At 39.8% G+C, this 12,500-nt stretch overlaps 1 protein-coding gene across 2 annotated transcripts in view; it reads left to right on the top strand.

Moving 5' to 3' along the window:
- Positions 1 to 12,500, top strand: part of LOC138038450 (uncharacterized) — a 110,109-nt gene that overhangs the window by 91,770 nt on the left and 5,839 nt on the right. The window contains exons 3-6 of one of the 2 annotated variants that reach the window (XR_011130235.1): positions 3,571 to 3,696; positions 7,067 to 8,815; positions 9,979 to 10,332; positions 11,784 to 12,500. The exon at positions 11,784 to 12,500 is cut by the window's right edge and continues 1,708 nt beyond it. The exons of the other annotated variant lie outside the window; for it this stretch is intronic. The gene's annotated coding sequence lies outside the window, so the exon portion shown is untranslated. The remainder of the gene's footprint in view (positions 1 to 3,570; positions 3,697 to 7,066; positions 8,816 to 9,978; positions 10,333 to 11,783) is intronic. 2 annotated transcript variants of the gene reach the window in all.

The raw sequence follows: 12,500 nt of genomic DNA, 5'->3' as shown, positions 1-12,500 counted from the left end.
CGCTTTTGTAGCCGCGAGAGGATTGGGGCCCGTCCCAATCCACTTGGGGCTACAAAAGACCCTGTTCGCAGGCCAGATAATGGTGTAAAAGCACTGGGAGCTCTCAAATGCGACAAGATACCCAAAATAATGCATTTATGTGAGGTGATCCCCTTTGCTGAAATATAACCCTGGGGATAGTACTCAGTCTTAGTTTTGAAAGTACTGTGACTGTGAAGCGTGTTGTTGATACTCTTATTTCTGAAAACGTTATCAGTGGCGTCGTCAGTTTTAATATTGTAGGTAGTGTGTACTGTAAATAATACGGCAAATTAATAAAAAAATTAACAATGAAAAAATTTTAAAAAAGACATGTAAAAGAAGTCTACTATTTCTCCAACAGGCATAAGTTTACTCTTTAACAAATCCTTTTTAAGGAGCTGTGCCATGTGTTCAAAGTTCCTAGCACAGGTGACAGGGTCTTTTTGAATTAGGTCTGATTTTTGTTGCAAGGTCATATTGTTAATCTCATTATCAGTTAGATCTCTTTTTCTCTACAAGTCTACTAAAGATTTTCAAAAGATGTGAACGCCTCGTTTCTGCTGCAGAAAATGAGCAGAACCATGTGGGATTACCTTTTTGCATTTTTCAAAATATAGTGGTGAACCTCTCAAATTTCTCAATACTCTAAACCATTCATCAAGATGTATTAATTTATTTACACAATCATCTGATTTTAGGTCACCTGCGTATTTCTTCCCTTTGGATTTACATTTTCGAAGAGACAAAGACGCCGCTACTTTGAATTTGTTTGATTTGATTTTCAACTTATAAAAGATCTTCGGTACTGATTGTGCAATTCTCCTATCTTGACTTCTTAATTCCTACTAACACACTCTGCTGAAACAAACTGGTATTTTTCTATCATTGTTATTAGGTCTGTTTTTACCACAGAAAATTGTTGGGAATGCCAACAATTCAGTCTTTGTCCATAAATATACCTAATAGTCTATTACCCTCTCCTGGTGCGAAGCTATTGTAGATACCTTCTCTAAATTTCAGTGATATCTGGTTGTTGCAGTAAAGTATCTGTGACACCAGACCGTCGTTCTTCTACTTCGCACCACTCATCATCACTGTTGTCTGTGTTATTATTGTCATTAGAGTTTGTTGCAATCTCATCAATACGTCTATCGACGGATACTTGTTCATTTTGAATGTTTTCAGCAAAAGTTTGAATGTAAATCAGGAACACTGCTACTTGTGGTAGCAACTTTTTGAACATTTAACACTATTCATCATGATAGGCTAATTAGGTCAAACTTTCGGTTACGCAGGAGTGACAAATTTGCATACAGATTCACCACACAACTCGTGGATAATATCCACGAGTAAAAAGGACATTCTTTAATCTATGATCAATTACAAAGCATAAAACTTGTCCATCCTTCTGGAATCGTTGCCTCTTCGCTTTGAACAGTCACAATTTTCTGTTGTCAATACATTTTAATTTTTTTTCTAGTTGATTGATTAGGAGAAATTTTTTTCTGGCTGAGAGGAACAAGAACGGAATGTAAGCAATTTGAATTAGAATCGAAAAGCGCTCGGCTTACCCGCAAAGACTTACTTTGTGGCCGAACAATACGGGATCAGGTTTATTAAAAATATAAATATTAAAGACGTATGAACGAAAGACATAGAGCGGTTTTCAAATGAGTGTCGTAAAACCAAAACCAAAGTAATTACTTTAGCCAACCAAAAAGGGCGGAGACAATCCAGTAAACCAATGAAAACTCGAAGTGCAGTCAACTCTCTCTAAGACGGACACCATCGGGACCGGCCTCAGCTGTCCGTCTTAGAGAGGTGTCCTGCTTATAGAGAGTCGACGTAAGATGACTCTAGGAATTTTAAGATAATAATGCTCAACCTGTGCACAGTGAATACGCGTCTGTTTAAAGTTTGTTTTAAGTGAACGAAACCTACCTGTTTAAGATTACAATACAATTCGGTTGTCAACTCCAAGTTATTTTTCGAATGGGACAATGACTGATTTAATTTTAACTTGTACTGTATGTATTCTGGCGACAACTCAAGAGCTGTCAATTAAACGTCTGGTGTTAAAAAGAGTCACGTACAAGAATTTTTCTTCCCAAATCGTAATTTGCGGTCACATTCAGCACCTCATAAGTGTCCGTTGTCCGTCCGTTATGGAGGTGTCCGTCTTATAGAGAGTTTGGCTATAGTAAAATGACTAAGAAACGGCCGGGATCAGCACCAGGTGTCCGACTTATAGTGGTGTCCGTTAAGAGAGAGTCGACTGTAATTACACGGAGCCGGTACAAAGCGCGGGAAAATGTGCACGAGCAAGCCACGATTGGCTTGAAAAAGTGGCGCGAGAACTTTGAACCAATCACTGAGTGAAGTAATGCAAAACCAAAGTAATTGGCTAATTACTTTCGACACTCAATTGAAAACCGCTCTATATTTGAACTGCGACAGGAAAATATAAAATCAATTTATGACTTTCATATATTCCGACTGTATTCTCTACGGGATTATCATTAACTCAGAAGGCTGGCTTGATAGATCTTGATAACTCGATGCAACGGTAAAGCAGAGCTCATGGGTTCAATTTTCCTATTCAAGCCTGAATTTTCTAATATTTCATTTTGCTGCCGCAAACATGGTGCTCATAACTGCGACAATCATTCAAGGCTTAGTAGTTAATAGAATGGAACGCTGGGCAATTGAATTTTGATTTTTCCAGGTATTATTCTGTCGCAGAATTCCTGCATATTTAAAAAAGCGGAAAGAACTATCACCCCTGAAAATTTCAAAGCTTGATAAGGAGCAAGATCATTTTGAAAAAAAGAAGTTGCGCAAATTGACACTGGTGAGAATATTTTGAATTTGTATTCATCCCGACTCGGGCATCTATTTTTATGAAACTCTATCCATTCTCGTCCCCAGAGCCCTCCGTTTCTTTTAGTTACTGACTTGTAACAATCAATCGGTAAAACGGGATAACATCATACCGCACTAAAATTGCATATTTCAGAAGAAAAACAAAATTTTTCCAGGAATCTGGAAATTTTGGTCACATAGTTTTCCCGGAAACATTCAGGAATTTTTGTGTGAACAGAAAATCGGTGAAAAGGACAATTGAAACTTAACTTACCAGGTGCACTTTTGCGATATGGAGATGTTTCATGCGCCCATAGTCGATAGAGGGGAATGGCTATGAAACCCGACAAGTTTCTTTGTTGTAGGTTCTTGTTCTCTTCTTTGGCCTTGACCGTGCACAAAACACGGCAATAGTTGTTTACTCCGTCCTGACGAACTAACCAATAGAAACTTGTTGATTACGTAACTCATGCATGGTATATGAGCGTAAGTAAAACAAAAGATTGTGCACGGTCGTTGACTTTCCAACCTAAATCTTGGCACTTTGTTTGAAAAAGGGCTTTTGTTGTCGTGATGAATTCTGGCACAGAGCTTCGTCAAAACGGGCAAAATAGAAATTTGATACAAGTTGTTTTATTAGTGCTTTTATTCAGTTAATTGTATGTAATTTTTTTTTACATTCCACAGTTGAAAGTTCCACCTGGTTTACTTTTGAGATAATGGCAGGAACGAGGAAAAACGAGGAGGAACTGGGAAGAACGCGGAGCAGTGAGACTATTCCAATCCCCCTCCGTATGAGCGTGGGAGATTTGGGTACGAGATTAGTATGTTAGCTGATAATGTCCGCGGCTGAGAGATTGTCCGAAAAATGAATATTTCGCCGAGAAGCAAAGCAACGAGCGCAAATATGAAATTTTGGATAATAAATAATGATGTATTGGTTTGTAGTATCACTGAATATTTCTACTGGTTGTTTGTCTTTTGAGTCGCCCTAGCTACAGCATAACTCGCAAAAATACTCAGCAATGCTACATACCAAAACATAAACTTCTAAAGACATATATATCGCACCTAGCTAACAATTTATTATGGCATCACCCTGTGCTTGCAATGGTCCCACATGACTGCATACTCCCTCCAAGATGGGATATCTTATTTTGTCTTATGTGATGTCAAAGAGTCTGTGAACTGTTTCGTTGATTCGTACATGAATATTTTGCAGGTTATTGAAATGGGGGATAACTTTTAATTGACTGACAAAATACATTTCAGAACACTGGGCTGGTCTTTCATATACCGGATCCGAAATAATTTATGTCAAGAGTGAATTAGATTTATAAGAGCGTTGATCTATCACTTTGCGGTCTTTCCCCAGCACAGTCACAAATCGATTTATTTTTAGATACACTTTGCGCGCGAAACAAACAAAGGGCCACCCATTTTAACCACTCAGAAGAAGCCGTGTCTCGCGTGACTACAATTTTTTTAAGACTTTTATTATTTAAGTGCGTGAAATGTATAAAAGGACGCGATGTTTTGTTCATTTAGTCCTCTTTAACATCTGAGTGGCTAAAAACCTGGGTGGCATTAAGACTAGACTTGACGACAATTTGATAATTATCTCAATAACTTTTTATACTCATCGCACTTTTTTAAATGACTCATACCCTGGATTTACTTAAGAAAAGCATTGAAATTTGTGCCAGGACAAGTTGAACTCCAGCTTCGCTTTCATTCAAAGGCCATGCGCAAAAGTCCATGCACATACAATCTCGTCCCCAGAGTCCGCTTTTCTTTTGGTCAGCACAAAGAACGCGGACCCTGGCCACTTCCAAGGCAGGAAATCCGCACATCACGGACTTCCGGCTTGTCTACGCACGCTCAGAAATTTGAAACAACAGTGGTTGTCAAATTACAAAAATGGATTTTCTCTGCGACTGCGCATAAATTGGAAGTGGTCAGAGTCCGTGTTCCTGGTGCTAACCAAAAGAAAAGCGGACTCTTGGGACGAGATTGATGCACACGCAACTGTGCTTATTCATGCGCGCATGCCCAATGAACGAGTTCTTGTAACGTAATTCAATAGCTAAACTGGTCTAAATATCAGATTTACGGGGTAAACATCACAGATTTATTTGGATAAATACAATAAATCAGATTGATAGCCATACACCATACAAATATTTTCCTTCCCTGAAAGAGTTTGCCCGCTAATATGAAATGAAATCACTGTTGTAAAAAAAATGAAGGTAAATATTTCATTTTATTGTCCCTTCTTTCCTTTTTTTACTGACTCTCTCTTTCCTATATGCAGACATTCTTATTATATCAACCCCAGTGAAAGAAACTAGAAGCTGTGCGCGGCCTTTCTCAGTCGTGCCACGTTTGTGAACTTTTGTCTCTCCAAAATGTCGTGCTAGAGTGCTTTCAATTCTTTTCACGTCAATCAATCGCCAAGAAGTTGGAAAAAAAGACGTTGCTTATTTGTTTTTGGTCTATGCTATCTTAATTGGCAATTCTGCAAAAGTTGTTACAAAAGCAATCTTTACTTCAGTGAGGAAAAACTTACTTTACTTCTTTAACAGATTGTGATTCAATAGTGTATTTTGCAATGTACCAAGGCTGAAAAACCTTTCACTACTGCTTTCGTTTTATCTCATTTTGCTGACTATCATCCCTGGCGGTAAGTTTTTCGTGGATCCTGGTTCCGGGTTGGAATTCCAATAACTGTAGCGGCATTGCCTTGGAAATCAACCTAGGTATTGTCCACGTTGAAATATAAAATTTTACTAACGAACTCAGCTTAATATCACGTCAGGCAAACCATTACTTCTACCTTTTGTATTTATTGCTTTGATCTCTTGATTGTCTGCACTACATTAAGTAGAAAATTCTAGATTTAACACCTCGTCTTGTCTTAAAATAGTTCGTTTAGCCCCGCAGACCCTTGCTCCATGAACTCCTATATTTTATGGACCTAGTGTAGTCACGGTGTTAATCTTGGTCGTTAACATTCTCAAATTAATTATTGGGCGAATAGCCCGCTGTTTGTTTGATACTGCAGAATTTTCATAGTATTAGCTCTCAATAAGGAGGCTGAAACCAGTTTCAACGCTTCCAAGTGACGCTCTTATTAGAAGGATCGGCACCACAACGTTGTATCACGTATTGGCAATATTAGGGCCATTTATACGGGAGAAAATAAGACGCGTCTTAGCTAAGACGCGTCTTAAATAGGACGCGAACTGTACCATTTATACGTTCGCGTCCTACATAAGACGCGAAATCTCGTATAAATGGTTCGCGTGAGGTTCGCGTCTTATTTTTGATACAGCCTCATTTACATGCGAAGTTGCCATTAGCAACGCCGTTAAAAGCAATAACTTTGGTAAAGATCCAAGATGGCGCGCTGTAGCAAGAAACAAAAGCGTGCCGTCATTTTAAGAAGGAAGAGAATTCTTAAGAGATGTTTTTTCTCTTTTGAGAAGTCCTCTTTTCTTGTGAAGACCGTGCTGTGGAACAAAATTCAAAAACTTGACGTTGCCTTCAAAGAATATAACAGAAATCCGAGACGAGTCGGAAGAAAGCGATCGACTGATTGGTGCGATAACGACATGTTACTTATAGTTTAAAGGATGAGGAATTCTTTCTCCTCCATCAAAGTCCACGAGTTTCTCTGTTTTGGTGGTGTTTTTGAGGCTGACTGAGAAGCCATTTTGTTAGCCTGGGTGACTTGTCAACGAAATGACGATTTGTTGTTGTCGTCACGCTTGTGACAGGCATGCGCACTTATAGTTCACGTCTTATTTAGGACGCGAACCCATTTATACGAGGAAGTTCACGTCTTATTTAAGACGCGGACAAAATAAGAACAGCCTAAAATTCTGTTCCAAGATAAGACGCGAACGCTTGTTTTGTACCATTTATACGAGCAGTTCGCGTCTTATCTAAGACGCGTCTTATTTTCTCCCGTATAAATGGCCCCATTGTGGTACCAAATGAAACACGAATTATTGCTGAACAAGGTACTGTCATTATTGTGACGTAATATGCAAAGTTTTAAAAAATTATGTCTAACGATCGTAAAACACTGTACTGAAGAAATATTTTATGGTGCCGGAATAATTACAGAATAGGAATGCTCGCAGCGTTGTTAATTTCTTAAAATGTATTTTTTTTCCAGATATCTTACGGAAATTGTCTGAGCTTCCAGAAGCGATTCCACATTTTGTCCATCGACAAAGTGATGAGCTGTCAAAAATTCTGACCTGTCTGCGTCCAGAAAGCAAGTGTAAATATGTCTTACTACATGGAGCCCCAGGAATTGGGAAGACAACCTTGGCCATCAAGGCGGCCAATGAAATACTTGAAGCTAACGATCGCGCACTGGTTGTATACATAAATTGCAAAGACATTTATTCTTACGCAGACTTGTCAGAAAAAGTCATCCGTCAAATTTACCCATCACGTTTTCCTGCAAATAACCCAGAAGCTGAAGTCAAGAATCGTTTGATTACACTGAACAAAAATTTCTTTATTCTTTTGTTGCTGGACAACTTTGAGTTTTTACTAGGTAATGCGAATGACAACGAACAGGAAAATGAAGGGTCGGCTGCATCTTTATTTCCCGACAGTAATGATCGAAGGTTGATCGAAAACTCTATCGTTGAAATTGCCAAGTGCGCAAGAAACATGAAGTTACTTGTAACTTCATCGAGGATAGTTTGTTTTCCTCAAATTGGGCCAGAGACGGTGACATTGGATCGGTTTTCTCCAGAAGAAACCTTCAAGCTGTTAAAAAATACACGCCGCGACCGAATAACGGTCGAAACATCCAAGAAACTATGCGACACTTGTAGTGGTATTCCGCTCGTTATTTACACTTTGATTTCGTGGGCACCTAATCTGGTCGATCTCGTGGACTATATGGGCAGCTCTTCTCCGGGGAAGACCATGGAAATCTTGGAAAGGATAAAAGTGGTTCCTAGCAATCTCAAGATTACCGAATGCCTGGACTATTGCTTCAGTAGACTAAGTACGCGGGAACAGCATACCCTTTTAAGTTTGGCTCTTGTTAGAGGTTGGTTCACGCTACCTAAAGTTGCCAAAGCCTTTTGTTCCGCTACGTCAAGTGAGCGTGATATCACACGCCATGTTGTAGAACTGGGAAACTGCTCTCTCTTGCAGCAAAATATGTTTGGGGAAACATGCCGGTATACATTCCTCTCGATCATTCGAGAATACTGCAAGCGCAAGGCAACATCGGAAGAGGGGTTTCGTGTGGTCTTCCGTGGCGCTCGTAATCTGCTCATCGACCACCTCATTTCTTTCTTGAAAGACACTTTAAAGAAGTTCTTAAGCAAAGATGCGGTAGGGTCAGCTATCGACGACTTTGCATATGAAAAAGAAAATGTGATTCAGCTTGTAGAGTGGATTGATTCGGGTGAAGTGGATGCAGAACGTGTTACGAAATGCATTGATGCCTTTAACGTGGCGGGAGAGCTGCTTGCAAAGATGATGCCGAAGTCCATGTTTAAGAAAGTCTACAAATCCTTGAGGCGGAAATGTAAAAAAATTGGAGACAAGCGAAGACGCGGTGAATGTCTGACTTCCCTTGGAATCAAAGAAATTTTCAACTGTACGTGCAGAACTGGTCTGTGTTTTAAAGCTACTGCACGAGCTCAACACTATTTGGAGAAAGCAAACACAATCCAGAGTGACCTTGGCATCAACCATGGTAACAGCAGAGCCCAATGTCTCGCTAAACTTGGCCGCTGTTTAGCAAAAATTAATGACACCCGTGAACGAGGAAGAGCTTTGATTGAGGACGCAATTCTCATCAGGCAAAACGCAGTGAGGACACCGGATGAAGAAGAAGGCGGCGAAAATGTCTGCCACGTCATGCTGGGTGCAACATTTAATGACAAGGCGGGTAAGTCTGTGGATCATACTGACCAAAAATTGGTGGGGTTGTGAGGGTTGTTTACTCTCCTAGGTCATTTGAGAAAATGTTCGATAATGTAATCGTTCCTATCAGTTTTTTCACGTTACTTTATTTAGAACGCTTTTCAATGGACTGTCGAAAGTACCCGGGTTGTTGGGATTCCCTGTTACGTTATAAGCAAGATTTTTGAAGAAATGGAAGATTTCTTTGTAATCAATCATGTTATGCTTTTAGGTAAATATTATATTTATATAAGGAAATGCCTTGGAGGTTTACCTTCGTTGAGAGGCTTTATTGCCAGGATAAGACGTGTTTATAATATCGAACTCCATATTGCGAGGGAGAGGGATAAACTCGCTACTCATTTTAAAAAATGGGAAAACTTAGTAGCTGCTTTAAACACTTAGTAGAAAATTAACCTTGTCACATCCTACATTTAGTTGGTCTTCTTTGTTTTTAATTTAAAGTACTGTTTCGTTTTTTTTTAAGTAAGCCATTTTGGATAGTGTTTTGTAAATTGTAACTTTTCTTTTTTTTTTCCTTTTGGTAAGTTGTAGATAAGTTTGTAAATGGTAGTTGGCAAATGAAAAATAAATAAATTACAAAAAAAAAAAAAAGATTTTTCAACCAATGAGAAGCCATACCGATCGCGACTCACACGCAGTTTTTCCAGCTCTTTTAAATGTGATAAATGTAGTTGTTGGTTCATGGCGCCGTTTACGCTTAGGTTGATTGGTTAGCATAATTACTTTCATATGTGGATTCAATTAAGCACTTCGTTCAAAACTGCTTCAAAGGCGCTGTTACACACAACTTGCAACAGCCAAAAATATTGCAGGCTAAGTTGAAGAAATTGTTGCAAAAAATAGAACCGAGTTATACTTTCTGTAACGATTTTAACGAAATGTTTGTTCCGTTGCGCAGTGTGACATCTCTGTCTGCTTTTTGGCCCGCAATGTTGCCCTTAGCAACCACTTACGCATGTGGTAATTTAATGGGGCTCTAGGGCCGAAACTGCCATTTCGTTAAGGCTATTGCGGTGAACACAGCAAAACAAGTTGCTCGAAAATCTGCAAATGAACAGCGCGGACTCAAAAAAAGCATAGTTGAAATTGTAAATGGGCACGAGACAAATTTTATTTTCTTTTTAGTGGCTCTTTCGCTTGAAAACCACCACCGACAGGCCGTAAAAATCCGAGAAGAAGAAGTATTGCCGTTATAAAAAAAAAGATTAGGTGATCATCCTTTCACTGCTACCATCCTTAACCACCTGTCCAATAATCATCGCGATCTGAGGGAAATCGAAGCCGCTGAACGGTACGTGCGCAAAGCTCTGGAGATTCGGCGGAAATTGTTGGGCGTCCATAGGGACACCGCCAAATCCCTGTTTGATCTTGGAATGGTGTTAAAGGAAAAGGGGAATTCCAAGAGGCAAAGACCTACTTAGAGAAGTGCAAAGAGATGCAAGAGAACGTAGCGAATGACGACCCTATATTTGTTCAACAGTAAGTTCATCTCATCGGTTATGTGTTGCATTGACTTGCAGGGTTTATTCCATTCAGATCATAAATAAAACAAAAAGGCTTTGAAGACAATAGGAAGCGTTGACCTTAATGTCCCGAGACACTTCTGCTCCAGTTCTGGTCCCTATATCGGAAACTGCAAGACTTCATTTAATTGCCTGGATGATTGAAGATAATTTAACACCAACTAATTACGTAATGTCTAATAATGTACTTTGCACCGATCAGATTTTTTTAACGAGCTGTTGAGTTGAATTGAGTGTTGTAGATCGTCATGCAGAAGAACAAGAGTGAATTATATAAGGCTGTTGATCTATCACTTTGCGGCCTTGTCCCAGCACAGTCACAAATGGATTTATTTTTAGATACACTTTGCGCGCGAAAGAAACAATGGGCCGCCAATTTTAACCACTCAGGAGAAGCCATGTAACGCGTGACTGCTTCTGCATCTTTTTTTCATGGATATGACAACTGATTCTCGCGCGGGAACCGGTATTCTAAACATAGACTCATTTGTGACTGTGCTGGGTACACCACCCCTGCCATAAGGCAACATTCTTATGCAATTCACCCTGGAGAAGAATTAAGTTGTGAGTATACAGGAAACGTGTCTCGTTGTGCGTTTTCGACAGTCCCGGACAGAAAAAAAGGAAAGGAACTTTATTTAAGTGCCCACTCATTCTAGCGCTGGAGCACTAATTATAATTGGGGACACTGTAAAGTGAAATTAACAATCAACGCAAATCAAGTCAAATGTTGGTTTCTGAGGAGAGGGGAAACCGGAGTACCCGGAGAAAACCTCTTGGTGCAGAGTAGAGAACCAACAAACTCAACCCACATATGACGCCGAGTCTGGGAATCGAACCTGGGCCACATTGGTGGGAGGCGAGTGCTCTCACCACTGCGTCATCTCTGCACCCCGAATTGTGCCCATTTCTCCTTACTGATGAACTTGGTCAGGGTTCAGCAGCAGTCCTTAGGGAGCTCAAACAATGAGAAAAGCGATAGTGATAAAAACTCTTGAGATAAAAATTTGTGTCAAAGTTTAATTTTGCAAGAACTACGTGATGAAAAAGATCCAGGGACCAGTTGCATAGAGATTTTGCACACGGGACTTTGAGCTACCGAAAGATTTTTAACGAGGCGTTGAATTTATGACCGTGGCACATTTCTGAGCGTTATGAAACGCCTATAGTAACTTGGAACTAAGACCGACCAGGCGCGGGTTGCTCGAAGCATGATTAGCACTAACCAGCGTTCTTTAAATACCATGGAAGGTTTTGAAACCTTTTAACCAACGGTTACCGCTAACTTAACCAGGCTTGGAGCAACCGGCCCCAGGTCGATAGGGAGGAATCGTATTATCCAAACTTGCAGTTCTCCTTCGTATTATCCTTAAATTGGTGCCGTTTGCTTTTAATCTTTTCCTGCAGGACACAACAAGAGCTAGAAGCCATTTGCTTGAAACTTGATGAATTGCCGCAAAAGGCCGCACCATGATTTATCCAGTTACACGGTGAATTGGTTTCGGCGTTACGTGGTTGAAGAAACTAAACAAATAACATAAAGTATTGTAAAGATGGCCATTGTATAAGTAAAAGGTTCATTGATTTTAGTTACGACAGTTTACTATGAAATTATAACTAACCGTAATGGAGCCTTGAGTTGTGCCTCAAGTTTCACATCTGTTAATTGGAAAATTACCAGAAACATCCCTGATATCAATAGATGTGTTTTCCGATGTTCACTCGGGGATGCTGGGAAAAAACCGAGTGCTCCCCACCGTCGTCGTCGAAGCGATGGCCTCGAAAGCAAAGAGGGCGCACACATATTTTATTTCTTATATCGCTATTACTCATTCAATATATTTCCCTTGTTTTAATCGGCTAAGCATCAGCCAACTGACAAAAGGCTAACTTCCACATTGGATATTAATCGTTCAATAATGTAGAATATTTAACGGATACGTACAAAAGTCAGACCGGATCAACTCATATCGCTGACCTCGGATCGAGCGAAAAACGGTTTTGTAAGCCAAAACTATTCGACGCAGCTTACCTCGATTTCACCAAGGTTAGCTTAAAGATTAGGGTTAGGGTGATTTTTTGAGGCCTTATCATAATTTTTTACGTCGATCCAAGGTGAGCGAT

This window comes from Montipora capricornis, chromosome 2, assembly GCF_036669925.1.
Source record: "Montipora capricornis isolate CH-2021 chromosome 2, ASM3666992v2, whole genome shotgun sequence".
In the NCBI taxonomy this organism is placed as follows: Eukaryota; Metazoa; Cnidaria; class Anthozoa; order Scleractinia; family Acroporidae; genus Montipora; species Montipora capricornis.
Note: the sequence above shows the minus strand (reverse complement) of the source record. Positions and strands in the feature narration are given on the sequence as shown.